The 27,124-nt window shown below is 48.8% G+C and overlaps 1 protein-coding gene and 1 pseudogene across 1 annotated transcript in view; one reads left to right on the top strand and one right to left on the bottom strand.

Moving 5' to 3' along the window:
• The window catches only part of LOC140185051 (uncharacterized), a 783,302-nt gene that overhangs the window by 549,163 nt on the left and 207,015 nt on the right, over positions 1 to 27,124 (bottom strand). The gene's annotated exons all lie outside the window — the stretch shown is intronic.
• Positions 16 to 26,863, top strand: LOC140185490 (uncharacterized; annotated as a pseudogene).

Raw genomic sequence — 27,124 nt, 5'->3', positions numbered from 1 at the left:
TTTGCTCACACGCGCATGCGCAGAGGTATGAGGTCATCCCAAATATCGCGCATGCGCTCAGTAGAGGAGAGGCTCGCAAAGACCGGCCGCAGGTAGGAGGGGTCTCCGGTGGGAAATTAATCAGCGGCGTCTGAAACGTGATTGACGGGCTATTACTGTGAGCTCCTGCCGCACTGGTCCTGCACCCCAGCACAGTCCCGGTCCGTTCCCTCTTTCTCAGCCCCACGATCCGTACCCAGTGCCGCCAGGCTTTCGGCTAATGAGCGGTGGGCCGCCGCCGTTTCTGCGGCGCATGCGCATCGCTTTATTGTTCGGTGGCTGACAGACAGGTTTCTGGTTCGCAGGCCCTTCTGGGTAAAGAGGCAGCCATGGATGACACTACCAAGCATTGTTCCCCTACAGTTGAAGGAAATGGGAGCAAATGTATCTCCCAAACACTGCCATGTAAATGCTATGTAAATCCGAGGATTAGTAACTCGGAACAAAAATATAGTTCCCAGTTAATCTCGGTTGAAGAGTTCACCTTCCAGTCAGTGAAAATGTCAATTAGAGCTGTATGGAAATACAACCTTCCTTCAGATTTAGTTCTGTCTGAGTAAATAACGATATGAAACACCTTTGCCTCGATGACAAGTGACTTGTGGTTTTCACATCACAAAAGTGCCGCAGTCCAATGAGAATAGCCACTGCCCTCCACTTTATATTCATTGACATTGCCATCGATGGGTTCAGCACTGTCAATCAGCTGGTGGAGGGTATCTGAGTAATTAGTAAATCTCCAGGGTCATACATGTAGAAACAAGAGCTCTTTGTAGTCTTGTGGAACATGACTAGAACTTGAAATAATACCAAAGGACTGAGACAAATTGAGCCAAGTCTTAGGTTGATTGAAGTCAGAAATAGCACATTCTCACACAGACAGGAATACAGTCAGAGAATTTGATGGTCAGTCAGAATGTCTGCTCCGTGCCTTGTTCGAAGATGAGTGCATATAGAAACATAGAAATCTACAATATATTACAGGCCCTTCGGCCCACAGTGTTGTGCCGTCCATGTAACCTATTCTAGAAACTGCCTCGGATTTCCCAACCGCATTGCACTCCGTTTTCCTGAGCTCCATGTACATATCTAACAGTCTCTCAAAAGACTCCATGGTATCTGCCTCTACCATCATCGCTGGCAGTGCATTCCATGCACCTACTACTCTCTGTGTGAAAAACCTACCTCTGACATCCCCTTTAACCCTACTTCCAACACCTTAAAACTATGCTCCTCGTGTTTGCCAGTTCAGCCCTAGGGAAAAAGTCTCTGGCTATCCACACGATCAATGCCTTTCATCATCTTATACACATCTGTCAGGTCACCTTCCATCCTCCGTCGCTCCAAAGTTCACTCAACCTATTCTCATAAGGCATGTTCTCCATTCCATGTAACATCCTTGTAAATCTCCTCTGCAGTCTTTCTGTGGTATCCACATCCTTCCTGTAATGTGGTAACTGAACACAAGACTCTAAGTGGGTTTAAAGAAGGTCTTATATAGCTGTAACATTACCGATCTTGAACTCAGTTCCATGGTTGATGAAGGCCTTCTTAACAACATTGTCAATCAGTACTACAGCTTTGAGTGTAAATTTGACATGGACCACAAGATCTTGCTGATCCTCCACATTACCAATAGTCCCAACATAATATTGTGTTCTGTATTCAAATTTGATGTACCGAAATAAACCATAGCACACTTCCCTGGGCTGAACTCCATCTGCCAGTTCTGCATCCTATCTGCATCCTGCTGTAACCTCTGGAGAACTGTCCACACTCTTCACAACACCCTCAACTTTTGTGTCATCAGCACCCTTCTCCTTCCTCATCAAGATCATTTATAAACATCACAAAGAGAAGGAGTCTCAGAACACATCCCTGCAGAACACCACTGGTCACCGTCCTCCATGCAGGATACAAACCATCTACAACCACCTTTGGCTTCTGTGGGCAAGCCAGTTCTGGATCCACAAAGCAAGGTCAACTTCGACCCTTGCCTCATTACTTTCTGAATGAGCCTCACATGAGGAACCTTATCAAAAGTCTCACTGAAAGCCATGTACACTACATCCAATGCTCTACATTCATCAGTGTGTTTTGTTACATCCTCAAAGAATTTAATCAGATTCGTAAGGCATGATCTGCCCTTGACAGAGCCATGCTGACTATCCCACGTCAGATTATGCTTCTACAAATGCTCATAAATCCTGCCTCTCAGGAGCTTCTCCAACAACTTGCCCTGCACTGAAGTAAGAACCACTGGTCTGTAATTTTCTGGCTGATCTCTACACCCTTTTTTGAAAAGGGAAAAATGTCTTCGAACCCTCTGGTACTTTTCCTCTCCCTATTGATATGCAAAGATCATCGCCAGAGGCTCAGCAATTTCCTCCCTCACTTCCCACAGTATCCCGGGGTATATCTCAAGTTGAGTACCCCCAACTTGGGTTGAAATTGGTAAAATTGTGACGCCAGAGCTCACATTCAGAGGAAATCATACAGAAACATGTAAAATTATGGAAGGAATAGATAAGATAAAGGCAGGAAAGTTGTTTCCACTGGTAGATGAGACTAGAACTGGAGGACATTGCCTCAAGATTTGGGGGAAATTGGGATGGAGATGAGGAGGAACTGCATTTCCCAGAGAGTGGTGGATCTGTGGATTTCTCTGCCCAATGAGGGAGTGGAGGCTTCCTCAGCAAATATATTTAAGACAAGATTGGATAGATTTTTGCATAGTTGGAGAATTAAGGGTTATGGGGAGAAGGCAGTCGGTGGAGATGAGTCCATGGCCAGATCAGCCATGATCTTATTCAATGGCAGATCAGGCTCAAAGGGCCAGATGGCCAACTCCTGCTCCTATTTCTTTTGTTCTGATGTTCTCACCACAGACTAAAACCTCTCCTGAAATATTGTCCTTCACCAATTGATGTCTTTTGCAAATATTTTTACAGGTTTGAAATTGCAGAACACTTGTGTACAGGAATCTTAAACACAACAAAACATCAGTTTTTCTGTCTCTGTCTGGATATTTAAGGAGTAACCAAATATTTTCTTTGCAACGCCAACACATCTGTTGTCGATTCTTGGAGATGAAGAAGTATCTCATTCCAGCTGGTAAATGTATTCTGTCTCTGAAATGAAGTTTTCTGTTTTAACTCTGTGTAATTCACTGGAACCGGGAGCTGAGAACACACCAGCATTTGTTCACTGGAGATCAGTTCTCAACTGCATTGATTGTACAAGGCATTCAAACGTCTGACTTTCTGAATTGCCAGAGAATTGATCGTAGTGAGATATCATTCTCCTTCTCTCAGTGTGGGAAGAGATTCACTCACAGGCTACCCGCAGACACGCCAGTGAGTTCACAGTGGGGAGAGGCCATTCACCCGCTCTGTGTGAGGGAGGGGAACTACTCAGTCATCCAGTCTGAAGATACATCAGCAAGTTCACACCATAGTGAGATGCTCCACCTGTTCTGACTGTGGGAAGCACATTCTGTTATTGATGCTAAAGGTATATCAGAAAATTCACCAGTGAAAGGACATTGACCTGCTCGGACGGTGGGAAGGCATTCACACACTCAACCACAACACAGTGACACCAGCGAGTTCACACCGGGGAGAAGCCATTCACCTGCTCTGAATGTGGGAAAGGGTTCACTCAATCATCTCAACTGAATGAACACCAGTGAATTCACACAGAAAAGATGCCGTTCACCTGCTCAGACTGTGGGAAGGGATTCACTCACTCCTCCAAACTACAGAGACACCAGCGAGTTCACACCGGGGAGAAGCCATTCACCTGCTCAGACTGTGGGAAGGGATTCGCTCAATCGTCCAACCTACAGACCCACCAGCGAGTTCACACTGGGGAGAAGCCATTCACCTGCTCAGACTGTGGGAAAAGATTCATTCAGTCAAATCACCTGCTACAACATCAGCTAGTTCACACTGGGGAGAGACCATTCACTTGTTCAGACTGTGGGAAGAGATTCCTTCAGTCATCTGACCTACTGACACACCAGCGAGTTCACACTGGGGAGAGGCCATTCACCTGCTCTAAATGTGGAAAGGTATTTGCTCGGTCCTCTGTACTGAAGGAGCATCAGCGAGTTCACACTGGGGAGAAGCCGTTCACTTGCTCTGAATGTGGAAAGGTATTTGCTCGGTCATCTCAGCTCTTGAGACACCAGCAAATCCACTCTGGAGTGAAACCATTCCTCTGCTCAGAATGTGGGAAGGGATTCACCGATGCAGCTCAGCTGAAAGATCATCAGTTTGTTCACACTGCGGAGAGGCCATTCACCTGCTCAGACTGTGGGAAAGGATTCACTCGGCGTTCTCGACTACTGACACACCAGTTAGACCACACTGGGGAGAAACCATTCACCTGCTCAGAATGTGGGAAGAGATTCACCCATTCCGCTCAACTGAAGGAACATCAGCGACTTCACACTGGGGAATGGCCATTCACCTGCTCTGAATGTGGGAAGGGATTCACTTGGTCATCTCGACTGAAGGTGCATCAGCGAATTCACACTGGGGAGAAACCTTTCAGCTGCTCTGAATGTGGGAAGGGATTCATTCAGTCATCCAAACTTGTGAGCCACTACCGAATTCACACTGGGAAGAAACTGTTCACCTGCTCAGATTGTGGGAAGGAATTTACTCGGTTGTCTGAGTTTAAAATACATCAGCGAATTCACACTGGGGGATGCCACTCTCCTGTTCTGAATGTGGGAAAGGATTCACTCAGTCAACTCAATTAAGACTATAAGATATAGGAGCAGAGGTCGGCTCTTCGGCCTTTCGAGGCTGCTCCACCATTCAGTCATGGGCTGATCCAATTCTCCAGTCATCCCCACTCCCCTGCCTTCTCCCCATACCCTTTGATGCCCTGGCTAATCAAGAACCCATCTCTCTCTGTCTTAAGTGCACCCAATGACTTGGCCTCCACAATTGCATGTGGCAACAAATTCCACAAATTTACCACCCTCTGACTAAAGTAAGTTCTCCTCATCTCCTTTCTAAATGGATGACCTTCGATCCTGAGTTGTGCTCTCTTGTCCTAGATTCACCTACCATGGGAAATAACTTTCGCATATCTAATCTGTTCAGAGCTTTTAAAATTCAGAATGTTTAAATGAGATTTCCCTCACGACCCTAGCCCCCATTCTCCTAAACTCCAGGGAATACAGCCCAAGGGAAGCCAGATGCTTCTGTTATGTGTAACGCGCTGTAAGGTTTCACTGCTAATGTAGTGACTTCTTTGTAATGTTCACTGCTGAAGTAACAGTTTCTCTGCAGCAGCAATGTTCGTGTTATGGCTGGCGATAACAGGACTGTGGGATGCATGTCAGCCAATCAGGATTTTGTTGCTCTGTTTCGTGAATCTAGGAGCGTTGATTTTGTCAGAGAGAGAGATGGAGAGACAAGACGCGAATGGAGAGATTTGCTAGACTGCCGGAGAGGGTGGACTCGGAGCGCGGGTCCGAAGGGCAGTAACGATCGGAGGAGGCTGATGGGGACCGATCGGCCTATCAGTGAGCTCCACTTTTGCGCACAGACTGTTTAATAAGATCGCATCCTTTATTCAATTTTGTTTCTCTACTAACCATACAGTCAAAGTAAGAGTTATAAAGCTTAATCATTTAATCGCAAAGTGTGTTCTGTTTCTTATTTCTGGGCACTAATTTGTAACAGGGGACACATCGGGCAGCATCCATCCAAACGACATTTCTTCAGTTTGGCCGGGAAGGGGGTTATCACCCCCTAGATTAAGCCGCTAGGCAAAGCGAGAATTACAATTGTGGGGGCTGCGTTCGGGATTGATTCTGTTGGATGCTGTGTAATTACCCTGAGAAATGAACCAGTGGGGCAGATATTTGTACTCCGGATGAATTGTTAATTCCACTGTTAGGTTCTGTTGAAGTTGTGATTGTGAGCGGAGACTTGATAAAATGGCGGATGCTGCTCTTGTTCTCATGCAGACCAGCGCTGAGGGAGCTGGAGGCGGAGATTTCAAAGACAGGTTTCTATCATTTCTGTGGAGTGAGGGGAAAGAGTGGTCGGAGTTGGAAGATCTAATTAGTCCACGTCCCCCGGTGGAGAGTGAGAATTCTGAGGTAGTAGCCGCCCTTACTTCTCTGGCGAATAAATGGAAAATTCAGATTCCAAGTCGCAGCTATGGCAGGCTCCACCTATTCTCTGGAATAACACCCACCCCGAAAGGGGAGGAGGAGTATGAGACGTGGGCGGAACGGACCTCTCAGTTGTTCGATGAGTGGCAGTGCTCGGATGATGAAAAGCGACAGTGATTGGTTGAAAGTTTGAATGGGCGGGCCGTTGACGAGAGAGCTGTCAGGTTACATTATCCCGTAGCGACAGCTGTCAGTTATCAACAAGCACTGGGCAATGATTTTGATCCGACTGGAAGCCCAGTGGAGCTCCTGGTGGGGTTTCAAAGCATGCGTCAGGAGCAGGGGGAGAAGGTTTCTGCTTTTATTTTACGACTAGAGAGGCAGCTAAATTGCTTGCGGCACAGAGGGGTCATTCAGGCGGTTGAGGTGGATCGGTTAAGAATGGACCAGATAGCCATGACCCGATTGTGTGGGGTCTCTGACAGTCTCGTACGACGCATCCCCTCCATCTTTTGTTAAGCTGATCAGAGAGGTACGGGAAGAGGAGAACGCGGCGGAAGCACGGGAGGACTCAGTCAGCAGGGTACAGTCCTCGGTAGTGTCTCCTGCGGTGAAGTGACCACAGATAGCCTACCCCGGGGAGCGGTAGAAGAGATTGTGGCAGAGTTGAGAACGGAGATACGTCGGTTGTTATCAGCGGGTGTGACCCCCCCCCCCCCCCATATGTTGGGGCTGTTGTGGGCGGGGGGAGGTGGGGCTGCAGATTCCCCAAGGGGATGAACAGTGCGGAGGGCTGCTGGCAGCAGGTCTCACGCCAGAAGGAGAGTGAGCCCCCGGGTACCTCAGCAGGGAGAGTCGTTGGGGAAACCTAGAGGGGACCCAGTGAGGGAACGGCCTGGTGTCTCTGGGGGAACACGTTCCCAGCAATGTACCAAGGTACTCCCGAAAGCAAAAGACCCTGTTCCTGAAGGCTTTGTGGGACCACGCTCCAGTGTGTCGCTACGGATAGAGAGTATTTACGCTAAAGCCATATTCGACACGGTATCGCAGGTCACGTTACTGTACCATTCGTTTTACAACCGGTATCTGAAGCATTTACCCTTGACACCATTCAGTGCAGTGGAGATTTGGGATCTCAGTGCTGGTGATTATCCATACGACGGTTATTTGTCAGTGAAACTGAAGTTCTCGGAGGCCGATGTGGGAGTGTCTGAGGGTCTTGATATGGAGGTGCTGGTTTCCCTGTTGAGAAGAGCTGCGTTTCAATTCTGGTGGGGACCAACATCCCTCTGGTGAGGAGGCTCATGGGGGCCTGTAAGGAGAAGGCGGGTGAGAGATTTTTGGGGACCCTGTCCGTGCTCCCAGTGTATCAAGGTGATCTTGAGGAAGTGCGTGGCAGCATTGGGCTGGATACCAAATTTAAACGAGGGACCGTGTGGTTCACCCAGTCGAAACCAATGGTGGTATGGCCCGGGGAGGTAGCGAGAGTGATGGAGACCCACCATATTTCCCGGGATGCCTGAGGGAGAAACCCTCTTAGTGGACGCTCTGGAGAACCACAAGGGGGTGTCGGGGTTTCTGGCTGGGGTGCTGGTGAGGCCCGAATTGCAGAAGCCCTCGCTTGTACAGGCGAGCAGGATGGCAGTGATCGTCAGGAACACTACGAAGAGGGAGGTCACCTTCAAGCGGGGGATGCCTCTGGCGCATTTGTTCCTGGTGACGGTAATGTTTAGCGCCCCCGTGAGGCACTCCGGGGAGAAACTATTGGAAAAGCGGGGGAAGTTGACCGCTGAGTCATTCAACTTCGGGGACTCCCCGGTGCCGCCGGGTTGGAAAAGGAGGCTGGTAGAGAAGATGTTGAAGCTGCAAGGTGCATTTTCCATTGTCGAGTTTGATGTGGGTTGTTCCAAGAGCACGCGTCACAGTATGCGGGTGACCGAGGACACCCCGTTTAGAGAGAGATCGCGGCGACTAGCAGACGTGGAAGACGTATAGCAGCATTTGTGTAAGTTGAAGGAAGCTGGGATCATCACTGAGTCCCAAAGCCCCTATGCGTCCCCAATAGTCGTAGCCTGGAAGAAGAACGGGAAGGTACGCATGTGTGTGGACTATAGGACTCTGAACAGGCGCACCTTCCCTGACCAGTATACGGTTCCAAGGCTCGAAGACGCGCTGGCCTGTCTGAGTGGTGCAAAGTGGTTTGGTGTGCTGGATTTGAAGTGTGGATATTACCAGATCCCCATGAGTGAGGCCGACAAATAGAAAACGGCATTTATATGTCCCCTGGGATGCTAACAGTTTGAAAGGCGCCCCAGGGCATATCGGGAGCCCCTGCAAACTTCCAGCGGGTCATGGAGAAGACGGTGGGGGATATGAACTTGCTTGAGGTGTTGGTGTATTTGGATGACTTCATAGTATTTGGATCCACCTTGGAAGAACACGAAGCGAACCTGCTGCAGCTGCTCGACCGCCTGAAAGATGAAGGGTTAAAACTTTCCCTGGACAAGTGCCAGTTCTGTAAAACGTCTGTTATCTAAGTCAGACACATAATCTCACCGATGGAATGGGGACAGACCATGCTAAGATAGAAGCGGTGACCACTTGGCCAAGGCCCCAGACTGTCAGCGCCCTGCACTCGTTCCTGGGGTCTGTGGTTATTATCGGAGATTCCTGACGGGTTACACCAAAGTGAACCACTCCTTGAATCAGCTTCTATGTGGTTACCCTCCCCTGGGGAAGAAAGGGAGGGGGGAAAGGACAGGAGGGTGGAGAATATCTAAACCCGTCAGAGCCGTTTGGGCAGAGGTGGGATGTAAAATGTGAGGAAGCTTCTCAGTCGCTGAAGGAGCTGCTGACCCAGGCGCCGGTGCTGGCTTTTGCGGACCCCCGATTGCCGTAAGTACTGCACACAGATGCCATCCGAGAAGGTTTAGGGAGCGTCCTGTATCAGGATCAGGGCACCGGGTTGAGGCCTGTGGTGTTTGTCAGCCGGAGTTTGTCGCTGTACGAGTGAAACGATCCCACGCACAAGTCGGAATTCCTGCCGTTGAAATGGGCGGTGGTGGATAAGCTGAGTGACTGATGTACGAGGCCAAGTTTGAGGTGAGGACGGACAACAACCCCCGAACTTATATCCTGACCTCGGGGAAACTGGATGTGACAGGCCATCGGTGGTTGGCAGCGTTGTCTGCCTGTGATTTCAGCCTGAAGCACCGGCCGGGGAGCCGGAACATTGATGCGGATGCTTTGTCCCGACAGGTACATGAGGGACTGGACAGCGACGAGGAGGGGGAGAGCGCTCCTACCCCTGGGGTGACAGGTACATGAGGGACTGGACAGGGACGAGGAGGGGGAGAGCGTTCCTGCCCCTGGGGTGACAGGTACATGAGGGACTGGACAGGGACGAGGAGGGGGAGAGCGCTCCTGCCCCTGGGGTGACGGCCCTGTGTCAGTTTGCCATCACCGTGAAGGCAGAGGAAAAGGAGCGGCCGGATCGAGCAGCGGATCAATGGGCGGCTTCCGATGACGTCATTCCCCAGGTTCACTGTGACCTCACTGCTGCCGGAATTGAGTTCTGGGGAAGTGGCGGCTGCTCAGCGGGATGACCCGGGCAGTGGCACTATTTGGTCCGCGGTAGAAAATTGAGACACGGCTCAGACAGAGAAGAGAAAACACGCTTCGGTGCCTCCATTACTGAAAGAGTGGCCTCGATTGGAGTTGAAGAGCCAGATCTTATCCCGGGTCACGTCATGACCGGTCCGACCCGGCGTTGCCAGCTGGTTCTGCCCGAGAGGTATCGGAGGATTGCGTTGTAATCACTTCATGATGATTCTGAATATCTGGGGGTGAAGAAGACCTATGGATTGCTCAGCGACCGGTTTTACTGGCCCCGAATGAAGTCGGAGGTTGAAGAATACTGCAAGTCGTGCATTCACTGCATACGCCGGAAGACACTGCCTACGCGGGCAGCTCCTTTGTCCCACTTACAGAGTGCAGGGCCCCTGGACCTGGTGTGTGTGGATATCCGGTCCATAGAACCCGATGCCAGCAACACGGCGAATGTATTAGTCATCACGGACCACCTCACCAGATATGCTCAGGCTTTTCCTACCTAGGACCAGAGGGCGACTACGGTGGCAAAAGTGTTGTGGGAGAAGTATTTCGTTCATTATGGCCTCCCCAGGCGGATACATAGTGACCAGGGACGGGACTTCGAGAGCAGACTCATCTATGAGTCACTGGGCATGCTTGGAGTTGAGAAGTCGAGGACCACGCTCTATCACGCGCAGGGCGATCCCCAGCCTGAGGGGTTTAATAGGACCTTGCTGGACGTACTCGGGACCATGGAGGTCAGCAAGAAGACCAGGTGGAGTCAACATATTGTGCATCTGGTTCACTGTTACAACTGTACACGAAATGAAGCTACTGGGTACTCGCCATGTTATCTGATGTTTGAGCGCGAGGCGAGGTTGCCCATTGACCCTTGTTTTGGGACTGATGAGGGTGACTTACCACCGAAGCCTTATCTGAAGTATTTGTGTGATATGAGGAGTGAGCTCGAAAGCGCTTATGAATTGGCTGGGGCTGCAGCCGCCAAGCAGAATCGAGGAAATAAGAGGAGGTATGATCAGAAAGTGAGGTTCTCCCAACTCCTGCCGGGAGACCGAGTCCTCATAAGGAATTTGGGGCTACCTGGAAAGTACAAGTTAGCTGACTGCTGGGCGGCCACACCTTATGTGGTGGAGAGTCAGATGCCAAACCTACCGATTTTCCAGGTGAAACGAGAAGGGGCCTGTCAAGATTCTTCATCGGAATCACCTGCTGCCCCTGGGACAAGAGGTGCAGGTTGACCCAGAGCCCGACTTGGAGCCTACACCTAGTAAGAGGACTCTGCGAAAACGCAGGGCAACTGCAGGGCCCACAGCGGGATAGGCTGGGCCGGGCCGCGCCCATGAAAGGGAAGCTGAATCGGAGGATGATTATCTGGATGTGAGGTACATGCTACCTTTCGCTAACTCCCCATTGATTGAGGAAGAAAGCCCCGGCCCCTTCCCCCCTGAGTCAGGTGAGGTGGAGGGGGTGGGTGACTTGTGGGCAGCCTGGGTTACAGCAGGACATTGAAGGAGAGGAAGCGGGGCCTGGACACGGGACAGAGGGCTCCGAGTTGTGGGGGTGGGGGTGGGGGAGGACTCGGCAAGCAGACACGAAGTGTCACCAGTAGCGTCTGAGTCTGAAGAGTTAGGTGAGGAGGTACGGATGTGTAGACCACCGTAGGTTCGCCTACGTAGCGCCTGGGGAACAGTGTGTGATCTCTGCTGTTGTGGCGAGCTATGACACTGCCTTTTGCATCTGGATTGGACTTTGTGTTTGTAGGAGGGGTTGGCGAACTATCTCAACGTCATGAGGACATGACTAAATTTGGTAGTGGTGGGGGCAGAGTGTAACGCGCTGTAAGGGTTCACTGCTATGTAATGTTTCTTTTTGCAATGTTCACTGCTGAAGGAATGGTTTCTCTGTAGCAGCAATGTTTTGGTTATGGGCGGAGATAACCGGACTGTTGATGCATGTTAGCCGATCAGGATTTTGTTGCCCTGTCTTGTGATTCTGGAAGCAGCTGCTTTTGCGGGCTTTTGCGAAAAGGAGAGAGAGAGAGATGAAGAGTGAAGACGCGAACGGAGAAACGTGTCAGATCGCCGAACGGGGTCGTCTCCGAGCGGAGGCCCAAAGGAGGAGATCGATGGAGGAAGAAGAACAACTGAACTGCGTGAGCTCCAACTGCGTGTGCACAGGACCGTTTAATCAGATTGGTGCCCTATTGTTATTTTATATATATATATTTTCCCTACTAACCATGTAGTCAAGGTAATAGTTATAAAGCTTAATCGTTTAATTGCATATTGTGTACTGTTTGTTATTTCGGGGTACTGATTTATAACAGGGGACACATCGCGCAGCATCCACCCCGACGAGATTTCTTAAATTTGGCGGGGCAGGGGGATTGTCACCCCCTGATTAAGCCTAGAGGAAGCGCGTGTTACAATACATCTTCCTTCCATTTATAAAATAGTTAACCCTTTCATTTTTTCTTCTATGCACTTCACGACACTGTGCTCCATCTGCCAATTTTTCCCCACACTCCTAAAATACTGATTCAGTCTGCCATTTCGTTTGCCCCCATTACTAATTCTCGTTTACCAACGGCCGGAAATTCAGTCTCTCCTCCCTTTAACACGTTATGTAGCTGAAGAAACCTTTGGTGTCCTCTTTTATATGACTGTCCAGCTTAAATTAGTATTCCATCTTTACGTTCTTAATGACTTTTTAGTTGACTTCTTTTGGTTTTCATAAGCTTCCGAATTGTCTAACTTCCCACATTTTTTTTTTACTCAATTATATCGCCTCTCTTAGATTTTTATGCTGGTATTGACATTCCTGCAAAAGTCTTCTTCTTTTGTGATGTATTTATCCCGAGCCTTCCGAATTGCTTCCGGAAATTCCAGCCATTGCTGCTCTGTCATAGTCCCTGCCAGTGTTCCCTTCCGATTAATTCTGGCCGATTGTAATTGTCTCTGTGATTACCGTCACTCTGCTGTAATACCAGCACATCTGATTTTTGCTTTTCCTTCTCAAACCTCAGGGTGAGCTCAGAAACATTCTGCTCATTTGCCCTAAAGGTTGTTTTGCTTTCAGGTTTCCAGTCAGATTCTCTTCATTGCCCCACACCCAGTGCAGGAGAGCAGATCCTCCAGTGGGTTCAAACGTCAGCTGCCTTAAAAAGCGATCTCGAAGGCACTCTAGAAATTCCCCGACCTGGAATCCAGGATTAACCTGATTTTTCCCATCTACACGCATATTTAAATCCCCCATGACCAGTCTACCATTTCCCTTTCGGTTAGCATTCACTGTCTCCCGTTGTAATTTGTAGGTCACATCCTCACTGCGGTTGCATGGTCCGTACAGGGTCTTTTCACCTTGTAGTTCCTCAGCTCTATCCACAATGATTCAACACCTTCGCCCCTATATCACCTCTTTCTAATGATTTGATTTTGTTTGTTTAACAAACAGAGTTAAGCCACCACCTCTGCCTTCCAGCCTGTTTTTTCCATGCTATATGTATCCTTGGATACTAATCTCCCAGCTACAATCTGTTTTCAGCTATTGACGTCAGTCATTAGTAGCTGCGGAAGCGCTCATTAAGATGGGGCGATCTGGCTTTTTACCAATAAAAAAAGTGTTTATCCATATTCCGCCCTATATTTTCACGTTAGCCCGTTATTCGTGTGGAAGTTGGAGACTAGAGTAACTGGCAGTCGAATAGCCACCCAGTATCACACCAGCCCTACAGTTGTTTGGGGACGTCAGACTGTGAGGTACTGAGCAGGAAAGGGAATAGATAGACATATCCACAGACCAAATGCTGGGCGGCATTCTGGAGCAGTACATTGATTGGCATATGGCGGGACACCGAGTTTATGAGTCGCCATGACGGTGTTTTACTCCCTCACGTCCACGCCCCCTCCCTCCACCACACAGACTACCCTAATGTCCCGGAGCTGCCGGTAGCGGGGAAAACCCGCCCCGAAAAAACACCTTGGCCATCAGGCGGTGAATGAGAGGAACCAGAGCCCGGGCTCGACACACAGCGGCCCGCACTGGCTTGTGCTCAGGACGCGGCTTTATTCATGAACTGAAGCACCGACGTGACCGGATATTTCACCGCGCCTATCAGCTGCTCCCTGAATTTCGACTGAGTCACCGTGTAAATAAATGTATTCGTGCAGCAGCTGAAAATACTCAGCCAAACTCCGACGTAGTGAAAGATCCATTCAGAATCATTGAAATCAGATCCTTTTCCTGAGACCTGATAATATATGACATTTACAACGTATGCCATCCACAGGAGGATGAAGCTGCCGGAGAGGGTGAAGAGTAGAACCACAGACCTCCTCCTGCTCTCCATCTCCGGGTCACTGCGGTTGTCCCCCTTGCTCTGACCCTTCAGCCCCTTACGGACCCGACTGGCCACTAAAATGTGCCTGACTGTCAGAGCGTTGAGCAGCAGGATCCCAGCGAAAGGGAGGAGCGGAGTTAAAACTGTATCGAGCCAGTCATATCCTATCCACCCGGGGTCAGTGAAATAATTGTTTATGGTTCTGCAAAACCACGGTACATTGTCAATGATCACGCTGTGTTCAAACGTGAAATATCGTGGAATGTTTTTCAGACAAGACAGTACGCCGTTTGTGACTAGAACCACAGCCGCAGTTTTCCCGGTGCAATATTTTGTTTTCAGCTTCTGGCAGCAAATGGCGACAAAACGATCAAAGGTGAAAGTGACGGTGAACCAGACAGAACACTCTGTGGCTGTGTACTTCAGTACATTGATAACACTGCAGACAGGGGTGATGTCCAGAAAATTCCACGGAAAGTAATACCAATTGATTCGAGACAAAATGACCTCGGTGACAATGGTGAGTAGATCCGCCGCTGCCATGGCCACCAGGTAGCGAGTGGTGCAGGTAGAGAGGCCGCACTTTCCCCCGGACAGGATCACAATCGCCATTAAATTCACTGCAGAGAGAGAGAGGGTTGGGGGGGGGGTTGGGTGAGAGAGAGGATAGACACTGCCATTACTGAACACATTCTCCAGGAATTAACACGGGATTTTGCTTCAGCTAAAGATCAGGAGTGCTAGAGCCTGTGAGCGGCTGCTAATCTAAGATCGGACACGGGTCACACTGTTTCTGACCTCCTTTTTTCAGTATGAAGATACGACGATGTGTGGACAATCGTCGGCGATAAAAACGAGCTGAGTGAACAATAACGATCGGTGCTGATCCCGATTCCAGTCACTGACGGGGCCGGTTTCACTGATTTAACCGTGACTGACAACGCCTCCCAAAGCTCAGCTTCTGATGGGGCCGAGAAGGGACACAGAGGGGAGCAACACACAAAATACTGGCGGGATCCAGCAGGTCAGGCAGCTTACATGGAATTGAACAAACTATCGTTTCGGGGCGATACAGTGCCCCAATTTACGACGCGTCTCAGAGGGAAAGCCGGAACAATTTAGTAACCAGAGAGCACTACGCCGGATAATTTTGAAAACGAAGCTTTTTATCTTCGTTTTGACCTTCTGTCCACACTGAAACGGCGTTTTCATCCCCCGAAAACGGAGATTTTCAGAAACACTCTCCAGAGTTAATAAATCTGAAAACGCCTAATATCCGGCGTAGTGTGTACAGGGTAAACGGAGAGATTTAAAAACGCTGTCATGACCATACCAGAACAACACTGTTTCTTTCCCTGCTTCTGTTTGGTACTGCGCAAGCTGTTATAACGCGCAGTCGGTGTGAACGGCGTGAGAGTTAAATTGTAAAGTGAGCTTTTTTGACTTTAAAAACGCTGTCATGAAGTGCCGGAACAGATGTTCGTTGTTTTCTTGAACGCAACCACCTAACAATTTCAGAACAGACGGACGAGACTGAAGCCAGGAGAGTTAGAAATGTACTCACCAAATACTTTGGCCCATAGCTTACTGAATAAATAAGTATACTCCCTTTGCCCTGTTTCTGTCCTTGCTTGTATGAAGGTGGTTCACCTATTTTTGCAAGTATTTCTCTGACAATAGATGTGTAACAGCCTAATGTAACATTGTATGGAAATACAAGACAACACTGATGCAGACGTTTTATACATTTAACAAGGTGCTTTATTAATGCAACAGAGTTAGTCAGTATTTCAATGTTCGTCGTCAGCTGGGTCATGCTGTCGGTTGCCTCCATACGCTCCAGTATTTGTTGTTGTTTTTTTTTTAGTTTTAGGTCCTCCTGCGCGAGAGCCAAGAGCAATTTCTTTAAAAAATTTTTTTTTCTAGTCTGTAACTGGACAAACGCGCACCAAGTATACCATTTCCTCTTCGCTTGTTTTCTATGTGTCCCGCGCATGCGCAGTAGGAGGAGATTCGCCCAAATATCTGCCTAATGTGGAAGGAGATATTTTGAAAAACGCTTAGTGTGGACGCCTGCCGTTTTTACTCGAAACCGACGTTTGCAAAATTATCCGGCGTAGTGTGGACGTAAACTAATGGATTAATTTTACAACACAGTTCAATTCGATAACTCTCGTCAGCATATCTATGGACACTGGTGGTTATCTGTGACAGACTCCACCTGGAGACGTGAAACACTGGACCAGGGGTTTTCTCTGAATAATAACTCAGAGCAAGTGAACTTCACAATATAAACCCATCCCAGTCACCCCTTCACGGAGAGCCTCCGTTCCCCAGCTGTGGGACAACTCTGGACAAGGTCCCATTAAAAGATTCCCCGTTACACCATCCAGGAGAGCTGCCCGCCCCGGTACTGGGACAAATCTGGACAAGATAACGTTAAAGGCAAGAACAAAGTTCAGGTTGATTCCCTGAGTTAGAGGAGAGACCGGGGATTCGTTCATCTTGTCATCAAATATAAAACAATCAGGATATTGAATTGACAGGATAAATATCTTTGACGGATATCTATGCAAAGATCACCAACTTGGAAGCTTGTTGATTGATTATAAACAGGTTCACACCGGTTAACACACGGAAATACCAAACATAAACTGCTCTGTTCACTCACCAGGAACTCCAGTGACGGCAATGAACAGGTACAATATTTTCTGCACACTGTAGTACCGTTTCAACATTGCCGACATTTCCCCTGCGCAGCAATGTGTCCCCCTGTGCCTCAGGCGGTCTATTGGAATGAAATGTTGAAGCACCACATGTCCCGGGTTTATAAACACCATCTAGCGACCCCACAGGGACAGACTTCAACATATTGTATAATAAAACTCCTTAACTTATTTAGAAACCTATTACATCAGACAGGTGCCATCCCCGCGGTGACGGGTTGTGATTAATTTAGTGAATTAATTTTTAGACCAGCCGTGTGAGTAACTTTGTCCCAATAACGGAGTCAGAACCTTCGAGGTGTCTTATCAATAGCATTTGCTTCCACTGTAAATATGTACTTCAGGGAAATCATTTATCAAATACAGAATATTGAAATAAAGTCTGTAAAATTGCATTGAATTGCCCACTATTGCCATTCTCGTCAACGGTATAAACGCTTGATGTAGTTGGTGTTTTTGTGGACTCGACCTAGAGGGTCCTTTGTAAGCTGTCTGTGTGTGGCGACACGAATAACCACTTTCCGATCCATGAAACCTTCCAACTACTTCACTGACTTAGTCACAGTCAGAACATTTGGGGCCTCGTCCCGAAACTACCCCTGACCCTACCGCATGGCCATAAAACTCAACAGTCCAGTGGTGGTGGGGTGAGAATTTCTTAATCATATCACCCCACATATGTCAAAGAACATGGCGGAGAGCTGGAAAGGTAGATGAAACTTCCGTTATGTGTGTGTGTGTGTGTGTGTGTGTGTGTGTGTGTGTGTGTGTGTGTTTGTGTGTGTGCGTGTGTGACTCTGTGTGTGTGTGTGTGTGTTTCTGTGTCTGTGTGCGCGAGTGTGTGTGACTGTGTGTGTTTTGTGTGTGTGTGTGTCTGTGTGTGTGTGACTCTGTGTGTGTGTGTGTGTGTGTCTGTGTGTGTGACTGTGTGTGTTGTGTCTGTGTGTGTCTGTGTGTGTGACTGTGTGTATTGTGTGTGTGTCTGAGTGTGTGTCTGTGCGTGTGTGTGACTGTGTGTGTGTGTGTGTGTGTTTCTGTGTCTGTGTGCGTGAGTGTCTGTGTGTGTGCTTTCACGCACTTTCAAATCTTATGCATCCCCAATCTGTGCGCACCGCTAGAACTCTGCAACCTCCACATTCAAATTAGATTCTCCAAGTAACAGTGACTTCAAACACTTCACATCATGGCTGCCTGAACCATAAATTCAAATTGCATTTATTGCTAATGTTTGTACGAAAGAACCTTGATATTCGTCACAGCCCCAAATCAGCAGGCACCCCCACATATACATTGGATTATACCAAATCCTTTCGCACTCCAAATTCCATATGCACACCACGTTCGCCGATAAACTCCTAAATTTACGGAGATACCCAAATCTGTGTGCACTCCCAAGTTAACAGACACCACAAAACGCCGACACCAAATCTGACACACTCCAACTCGGTGCGCATCTCCAAGTCTGCCGGCAATACCAAATGTGTGTGCAGCCTTCAATTTGCCAAAACCCCCAAATCCCGAGATCCGTGTGCATCCCCAAATCCAAAGACACTCCAAATCGGCTGGTATCATCAAATTAATCTATACCCCCAAATACTCGTAAACTTCACTAAATCTGCATGCACCGCTAAATTCATGTTGATCGGCGTATTCTTAACATCCACCTACATCAGAGCGCATCCCCAAATCAGTATGGACCGCCAAATCCGTGTGCGCCCGCAAATTAGAGCATGATCCCAAATCATTGTGAACCCCAATTCCGTGCGCAACCTAAAACCAATGACTCCGAAATATGCACATCAGTACCCAGAGGAAGAAAAATTTCAAACAGGTTACAAAATAAATGCTTCTACCTTAAAAGATTAGTAAGAAAAACAGTTCAAAGTTCAATGACATCCTAAATCTGTCGGCACACCAAAGTCTCACACATCCTCAACTCCGTGTGCAATCCCATATTCTTCGACCCTTCCTAAATCAGTGCACATCTCCAAATCCATGTGCAGTCCCCTAAAATGCAAGGCTAAATTCAAAGTTCAGGACACCCCAAATCCAAGTGCAGCCACAAATCTACCAATACACGTAGAATTGTGTCCAGCCGCTAATCAGTGGGTACACCAACAAACCTATGTACTTACATGGAGCACCCAAATTAACTGACAGCTCGAAATCTGTGTGCAGCTCCACATCTAGCAGCGCTCTCAAATCTGTGCGCACCTCTAAATCCATGTGCAAGCCCTTCAGTCATCGACCCCCAGGTTTGCCGACACCTCCCGAGATGTGCACGCATCCCCAAATCGATATGTCGACGCACATCCAACACCCAAAGGGACCCAGAATCATGCCGATCCAAGGCGACCTTGCTTTGTGGATCCAGAATTGTCTTGCACAGAAAAGGCAAAGAGTGGTTGTAGACGGGTCATGTTTTGCATATAGGTCGGTGACCGGTGCTGTGCTTCAGGGATCTTCTCTGGGAGCCCTTCTCTTCGTGATTTTTATAAATTACTTGAAATGAGGAAGTGGAGGGATGGGCTATTAAATTTGCTGATGACACAAAGGATGTCAGTGTTGTGGACAGTGTGACTGGCTGTCAGAGGTTACAGCGGGACATCGACGGGATACAAAACTGGGCCGAGAGGTGGCAGATGGCGTTCAACGCAGATAAATGTTGTTCAACCCAGATACCATCATTTTGTAAGGTGAAATACGATGGCAGACTATACTATTATTGGTAAGACTGCTGGCAGTGTGAACGATCAGAGGGATCTTGGGGTCTAAGACCATACAACACTCAAAGTCGCTGCGCAGGTTGACTGTGTGGGTAAGAAGGTATGCGGTGCATTGGCATTCATCAACCGTGGGATCGAGTTTAAGAGCTGAGAGGTAATGTTACAGCTATATCTGACCCTGGTCAGACCACACTTAGAGTACTACATAGCCTCAAGATTCGGGGGTGTAGATTTAGGATGGAGATGAGGAGGAACTTCTTTTTCCCAGAGAGTGATGAATCTGTGGAATTATCTGCCCAATTCGCAGTGGAGGCTACATCAGTAAATATGTTTAAGACAAGTTTGAATAGACGCTTGCATATTGGGGGAATTAAGAGTTGTGGGGGAAATGCAGGTAGGCGGAGATGAATCCATGGCCAGCTCAGCCATGATCATATTGAATGGCGGAGCAGGCTCGACGGGTCAGATAGCCTATTTCTGCTCCTATTTCTTAAGTTCTTATGTTCACAGCCGGGCTTGGGACCGCCTCAGACAGACTTAAAGGAAAAAAAAAACAACAACTGATATTTGATCTTTTTCATCTTTATAAATAACTCTCTCTCTGCTACAGAAGCCGAGCCATCCTTGTGTGAGCAGGCCAGAGACACAGGACGGGCACTTGCTGGTGTACATTCCCGAGGTGAGTGCCGAGGACCCCGTCCCATCTGTCTCAGCTTGGTCCTGGCTGTTGCAGGGGAGGGGGGAAGGTGCGTCTGGGACACTGGGGGAGCAGGGGACGTGCGGAGGAGATCTCGTACTGAATCGCCAACCCACCGCTCGGCCTACAGATGCACAAGTCCTGTCTGTCGAAGTGCTTGCACTTCTTCACCGAGTCTTCGTGGTGGAGAATCTTCAGGACGCCTACGTGACCGTCTACGACTACTACGAGAATTGTAGGCACCTGGCCCCTCCCCTTTCCCCTCCCGAACCACTCACTGCCACCCTGCCAGCGGACACACCTCCTCCCTGTTCCCTGCCCAGCGGTTTCTGCCCCACTGCCCTCTCCACAGTCCCACTGAATGTCACTCCTTGCCCCTTCAGACCGCTGGGCACCCCTCCATCCAGTCCCTCTCCTTACGCGCTCCATATCCCTCTACACAGCTCCCTCCAATCCCTCTCCTTACGCGCTCCATATCCCTCTACACAGGTCCCTTTGTCCAACACCCTACCCATTCACAAATTCACTCCTCTGCACTCACCCTCTCGCCTCTCCCTCAAACCCTTCGCATCCCGTTCCTCATGTTCTCGAAAACTCACTGTCACTCCATCCACGCGTTCACTGCGTCACATCCTCCAGTCCAATTCCTCTCCACCCGACCCGCCCTCACTGTCCGTCCACTCCTCTGGCCCCATCTCCCCTGATTCTCCGAGCCCGTCGCCCCTCGGTCCCCTCCCTTCTCTCACTGCGTCACATCCTCTCGTCCAGTTCCTCTCCACCCGACCAGCACCCCCCCCCACTCTCCGTCCGCTCTTCTGCCCCCATCTCCTCGATTCTCCGAGCCCGTCGCCCCTTGGTCCCCTCCACTCGCTCTGCACGCCCATTCCACCCAGCCCCGGACCCAAAACCATCCCCCGTGCACACCTTTGACCTCCCTGCACTCACACTCTGACAGCCTATCCTCACCCTGTTCTGCTCAATCACGCCCTTTCATCTCCATTGCCTCCTACCCCCTACTTGCCCCTACTGCCACACCTTCCCCTCCCTCTCCTGCAGACCCCTCCACAGTTCTGAAGAGTGGCGTCTCATGCGGTCCACGCCACTCCCTTTCTCTCCCCTCCCTTCCTCCAGCCCATCTGACTATTGAATCCCTCCCATTTTATCCCCGTCAGATGAGGCCGCCATCGCTGGATACCACTGTCCCGCACCAGGTGCGATCCCGCGGAGACCCTCTCTGCGCCAGGGGGATATGGCGAGTTTGACCGCCCCCCCACCCCGCCCACCGCTGCCCACGCTTCCCTCCCACCTCCCTGACACCATTCCTCAGGGCTGGATGCGGCCTTCTCCTGTGGGCATGTTCCTATCCAGGGTCAGCATGCAGAGCGGGTTAGTCATGTATGAGGTCCTCCCACCGTTTACTGAGGAGTGCATTAGAACAAAGGGTATCTGGGAATACAGGTCTACAATTCAGTGAAAGTGGCTTCACGGGTAGATCGGGTCGTATAGAAAGCTTTCGACACATTGACCTTCAAAGCACGAAGCACTGAGTGCAGGAGATGGGACGTTATGTTGAAGTTGTAGAACCGTTCAAGAGGCCTCATTTGAAATTCTGGTCAACTACCTACTGGCGAGATTAACTGAGTGCAGAGACACTTTGCAGGGTTGTTAGAATAAAGACCGTTACAGCGCAGTGCAAGCGCTTCGGCCGACAATTTTGCCGGGCCTTCAGGAACTGGGATTTCGGGAAATGTTGAATAGGGTCGGACTTAATTCCCAGGAACGCGGGCGACTGAGGTGAAATTCGATCGAGGTATACAGAATTATGAGGGAAATAGATTGGGTAAATGCAAGCAGGCTTTTCCCACTGAGGTTGCGCAAGAATAGAGGTCAAAGATTAAGGATCAAAGTGAAATGTTTAGGGGGAACACGAGGGGGAACCTCTTCCCTCAGAGGGTGGTGAGCGTGTGGAACCAGCTGCCAGCAGAAGTGTTGGATGCGATTTTGATTTCAACAGTTAAGTTTGATTAAGTATTGTACAGGTCGGAGGGTTATACAGGGGGGCGGGGGGAGGGAGGAGAGAGAGGGAGGGAGAGAGAGAGGTAGAGAGAGGCTATATATATATAGCCGCACTCCGTTTCTCTCTCTCCCCTTTATCCATTCTCTTCCCCACTGCCCCAATCTATCCTCCACACATTCCTCCCTACCCTACCCACTCAATACTCCTCTTCTTTCCCTTATTGTCAATAGGGCTATAGTACTTCCCACTCTGCTTTACAGCTGCGCAGCATGGACCGTGTACCAACAGCATTCCGAGAAACTGCGCGCCTGGAACGTGCTGCCGCGGCTCGGGGTGGAGATCGATACGATAAGGGTGTTTAAGAGACAGTTAGACAGACAGTTAAATGTTCAGGGAACGGAAGGATGTGGAAAAAGGCAAGAGATTAATTAGGCTTCGTTAGATTAATTTCTTCGGCAGAACATCGCGGGGTTCAGGGCCTTTTCCTTTCCTGTGTCATTCGTTTGTCCTACATTTCCCGTGAATTGTTACTGTGCGCTCTCTGGCTTTCTCACAGCCTTCCTGTTACTGAGAGACCAGAACCGCACACAACACTCCCAGTGCCGCCTCCCCGACACCTTGTACTGTGGTCATATGATGCTCGAATCCTGTACTACGTCCGCCTCCTTCACCGCCCTGTCTGTCCATGTTTACCTGTGCCCCTGTACTCCACAAGGTCGTCTCCTTCACCGTGATTCTCCGACTCCACATTGATTTCCGTTCTCTACCTCTCCCTCCCCTTTTCTTCCATTGTCTATCTCTCGTTCTCTGCGTTTCTCTCACTCTCACACACACACACACTCATGCTCTCTCCATCTTCCCATTTCCCGTCTCCCTGCCTCCCAAAAATTGCTCGTTTTTCCTGTTTGTCCCAAATTCTCTCCGCTCCACGGATTCCATTTTCAACCCTTCCCACTCTGAGAGAGAGACTAAATATACATATATAACCTCACAGTCTTTCTCTCCCTCCTCCTCCTCTCTTCATCCGCTCTCTTCTCCGCTGCCCCACTCTTTTCTCCACACATTCCTCCCTCCCCTACTCACTCACTGTCCCTTATTCCCTTCTTTCCCTTATTATCTATTTCTCCCGCTCTGCCCAACGCTTCTCCTGCCTCTCGCTTTCACCCCAATTCCTCTTTTCTGTAGCTCGCTTTCCCTCCACCCACCCGTCCCCCCATTGCCCCCACCCCGCACTGTGATGACGGGTTGACACGCACAGTGAATTATCTGATGTTGTATCATTCCTTGTTGTTTGGAAAGCGACAGTGTTCTCTCAGAAGTTAAAGGCTTCTGGTTTCCGGGAGAGGCCGTGTGTTTCCTTTTTTGTGTGGTACAGAATAGGCGGGGGAGGGGAGTGTGGAGAAGACAGGATAGTTATACAGAGAGAGAGAGAGTAAATATGTTGCCTCACTCTTTCTCTCTGTCCTCCTCTCTTTATCCGTTCTGTTCCCCACTGCCCCACTCTTTCTTCCACACGTTCCTCCTTACCCTACCCTCTCACTCCCTTCTTCTCTCCCTTATTGTCTCTTTCTCCTGTTCTGTCCAACAGCCGAGAGATACAGATGACCACATACCAACAGGTAGATTGACAGACAGACAGACAGACACACACACACACACACACACACACACACACAGACACACACACACACAGACACACAGACACACAGACACACAGACACACACACACACACACACACACACACACTTTCACATCTCCCTCCCCAGGTCTCCACTGTGTCCTGTGTGCATTCAATATGCGACAGGTTTCAATCTGGTGTCTCCGTCATGTTTCTAAACTCACCGAGTTCAGGCCTGGAGCATCAAACGCTCCTCATAGATTCAGTCTCTCATTCCCTCAGCCTCCCCAGTGCATTGCGTAGAGACTGTCCGAGCTCTCCCCTCTTCAGAATTAAACCCATGATATTTCTGTATCCCTTACAAACAATTCAATGCTATACGGTTCCCTGACCCAGTGTACACACATCGCTCTGCTGTCCGGAAGGGTCTCTTCCACACTAGCCATTTGTTCTCAGTGGTCACAGCATCACGACAAAGACTGAGAGCTGTCTGCTCGCTGGGCTCCGACACAAACACTCACAGACACACAAAGAGACGGACAGACACGCATGTGGACGCATATAAATACATAGAGATGCTGACACACAGAGATATTTTATTAAGGAATGCATTTGAAACTCTGAACTTTTTAAGGTGGAAGCAGCTATTCTGCAAATTGTTTGAAATGATACTTGCTCTGGAAAAATCTCATCTACATGCGGGGATGTCGTCGGGTTTGGGGGTGCACATGGAGAAGGGGCACACTGATTTTCGGAAGTGCGCATATTTCAGGATGTGTCGGTGCATTTGAGGGTGCACATGGATTTCAGAGTGCTGATGAATTTGGGGGTACACACTGACTTGGGGGTTGCATGCACGTTTCAGGGTGCACATGGATTTGGGTTTGCACATGGATTTGGGTTTGCACACAGATTTGGGTATGTGGGCGGATTTGGGGATGCACACTGTTTGGGGGATCCGAAGATTTGGGGTTGTGATGATTCACAAGGTTGTTTCATTTATATATATTTTAACAACAAATACACTTTGAACTTTTATTTTGCTATTTGATTTAAGCAGGTATTCTGTGTATTGTTTGAAGCGAGTCTTGCTCTGGGTTAATCTAATGTGCATGTGGGGGTGTCATGGGGATGGAGTGCGAACAGATTTGTGTATGTCGTTGGAGTTTAGGGTGTTGCCAGGTTCTGGGTGAGCACGGAGTTCGGGGTGCAGACGGATTTGAAGATTGCGCTGATTTAGGGGTGATAAGCGAATATGGGGGTGCAGAGGTATTTATGGATGAGCGCAGAAATAGGGTTTGTCAGCGAATATGGAGGTGTCAGGGGATTTGGGAGCACCTACTGACGTGAAGATGGTTTTGCGGAGGTGCGCAGATTTGGAAATGTTATCGGATTTGGGGTTGCACACGGAATTTGGGATTTGGTATACACGGATGTGTTCATGGATTTCGGGTGCGCGCATATTTCACGGTTCTCAGGATGTGGTGGTGTGGTGAATCAAAAAGTTGCTTCACTTACAGGTAATTTAAACAATAAATGCAGTTTGAAAGTTGAATTTTGTTCTTGCTAAATTATTAAGGTGGACCTGCTTGAAATGATTCTTCCTCTGCTATAGTCTGATGTGTATGTCGGGGTGTCAGCGGGTTTCCGTTGCACATGGAATTGGGGTGCACACTAATTCAGTGGATACAGGTTTGGAATTGTGCGCAGATTTAAGGGGACGTCAACGAATATGCGGGTGAATACGCATGTGGGCGTGTGTTTAGTTTTTGAACGCTGTTCTTGCTATTTTTAAGGTGAAGACAGCAGTTTTGTGAAGCGTTTGAAATGCTTCCTGCTCTGGGATAGTCTCATGTGTTGGTGTACCACGGATTTGGGGATGTGCGAATATTTCGGAGTCTGTCAGCGAAAGTGTGAGTACCCATGGATTTTGGGGTGTCAGTAGCTTTTGGGGTGCACACTGATTTGAAAGTTGAATGAGGGTTTGCCGGTGAGCAGAGATTTTTGGGTGTACACAGATTTTCAGATGTATGGAGAGTTGGGTGTGTTGGCGGATTCGGGGGGTGAACACTGACTTTGAGGAGATGTTGGATTTGGAGGTTTGTTGAATCTCCAGGTTGTTTCGTTTATAGATAAACGCGATATGAACTTTGACCTCTCTACTTGTTTTTTTAAATGGAAGCAGACATTCTGTGAACTATTTGATATGATGCTTGCGCTGGGATGATCTAATGTGCATGTGGGAGAATCAGCGGGTCCGGGTCCGCAACGGATTTGGGGGTGCAGACGGATTTGAGAATATACGCTCATTTAGGAGTGCATTGGGGAATATGAGGAGGGTGCACAGGGATTTGGGAATGTGGACAGGAATGGGTGTTTGCCAGCTAATATTAGGGTGCATGTGAATTGAGGGCACACATGAACTTAGATGTACACGGATTTCGGGGCGCACACCTATCCATGTGTCAGTGCGAATCTGAGTATGTGCAGAGATTTGGGAATGTTGGCGGATTTCAGGGTGCATACGGATTTTGGGGGTTCGGTGGTTATGGAGCATACATTGGGAATGTGTGTGTATTTCAAGGGTTCTGCGGAGTTGGAGGGGCGATGACTATCCGACTTTTTTTTTTTGATTAGAAATAATTTAATAATAAATGCATTTTGAACGTTGAAGTTTGTTCTTGCTATTTTGTAAGGTGGAGACGGCCGTTTTGTGAACTATTTGAAATGATTTTGCTCTGAGGTGATCCAGTGTGCAAGTGTGTCTGCTGATTTGGAGCTCTGACGAATCTCAAGGTTGTTTCATTTGTACATAGATTAATAATGAATGCAATTAGAATTTTGACCTCTTTTCTTGATTTTTATGGTTCAGGCAGCTATTTTGTGAAGTGTTTAAAACGAGAGATCGAGAGCATGTACAGTTTACGGAGACAGAGGGGAAGGGACTGAACCGAGGGGATAAATTGAACTGGATGTCTATGGATACGTGTAGAGTCAGGCCGGGTCAGGCAGAAACAATGTTTTGATCCACACAGAGACACAGAAACACACTACACAGAACGGCAGTTTCTTATCCGCCTCTCCAGCGCTCCGCCGTGTTCTTTAACACATACGTCGTGATATGATTAAAACAGAATCAACCCCCTACTAGACTGCTGAGCTTTATGGCCATGTATTAGCGTTAAGGGTGGGTCCTGGACGAGCACCGAA

Source organism: Mobula birostris, chromosome 20 (genome assembly GCF_030028105.1).
Source record: "Mobula birostris isolate sMobBir1 chromosome 20, sMobBir1.hap1, whole genome shotgun sequence".
Classification (NCBI taxonomy): Eukaryota; Metazoa; Chordata; class Chondrichthyes; order Myliobatiformes; family Myliobatidae; genus Mobula; species Mobula birostris.
Note: the sequence above shows the minus strand (reverse complement) of the source record. Positions and strands in the feature narration are given on the sequence as shown.